The sequence below is a fragment of the Mus caroli genome, chromosome 6 (assembly GCF_900094665.2).
Source record: "Mus caroli chromosome 6, CAROLI_EIJ_v1.1, whole genome shotgun sequence".
Classification (NCBI taxonomy): Eukaryota; Metazoa; Chordata; class Mammalia; order Rodentia; family Muridae; genus Mus; species Mus caroli.
In genome coordinates this window covers 92448809-92449878 of record NC_034575.1, presented here as the reverse complement: position 1 = coordinate 92449878, position 1070 = coordinate 92448809, and the positions used below count along the sequence as shown (strand labels likewise).

At 43.1% G+C, this 1070-nt stretch overlaps 1 pseudogene; it reads left to right on the top strand.

The window, feature by feature from the left end:
* The first annotated feature begins 258 nt into the window (after positions 1 to 258).
* LOC115031471 lies at positions 259 to 359 on the top strand (annotated as a pseudogene).
* Positions 360 to 1070: the final 711 nt, after the last annotated feature.

Below are 1070 nucleotides of genomic sequence, written 5' to 3'. Positions count from 1 at the left end.
TACCTCTCCTGGGCATATACCCAGAAGAAGTTCCAATTGGTAATAAGAACATGTTCCACTATGTTCATAGCAGCCTTATTTATAGTAGCCAGAAGGTGGAAAGAACCCAGATGTCCCTCAACAGAAGAATGGATACAGAAAATGTGGTACATTTATACAAAGGAAAGGCTTTTTATAATAGACAGAATTAATTCGATGGAGCCAGCATGATGTTGATGTGGATTTTCCCATGTTTAGTTGATCACAACAATCAACCTGGTGCTCTCTTCGCCAGCACATATACTAAAATTGGAATGATACAGAGAAGATTAGCATGGCCCCTGAGCAAGGATGACAAAATAATCGTCCTGATTATTGTTCAGACTAAAAGTTTAGGTCTGGGGAAGAAGTGCTGCCCTTCTAGTAGGAATCCAGGTGGCTCTTGTAATCAATCACTTTGGGTCTCCTTGTTTTCTGAACTGATGTTCTGATGTTGGTTGCTCCCTGGAACCATCTGCTCCCCCACCACCTAAGACCTGTTTTCCACCATAGGTTTGGATTTCACTGTTTTGGAGTTATGAACTCCAGGAATTTAAAGAGCACCTTGGAAGGTGTCTGTGCATGGCCAGGGGTGAGAAGATCTGGCCCCTTGAGTGACTCTCAAACAGAGAGCAGCAAGCACTGAGCAGTGAGCAGAGAGCAGAAAACACAGCCGGACTTTTCTCCCACCCCACCAAGAACACAGGCAACAGATGGGGGAGTTGTTTATAGAATTTCAAAGTCAGTGTTCCAACTACAANTAGCCTTGATGGTTTTTAAGATGGAAAGATTTTAAGTCGGGGGAGGTAAAGTATCCAACTTGAAAGAAGGACAGATATGAGGGGAGCGGATGGCAGGTTGGGTATGGGAGTACAGTGGGGGAAAGGAGAATGAACAAGAAAAATGACATGTATATTTGAAAATAAGATAATGACTCATTACCCACTACGTTAATTAAAGAACAGGTACTGGGAAGAAAGAAAAGAAAGAAGGAAGGAAGGAATAAAGAAAGGAAGGAAAGAGGAAGGGAGCATGAGAGGGAGGGAGGGAGG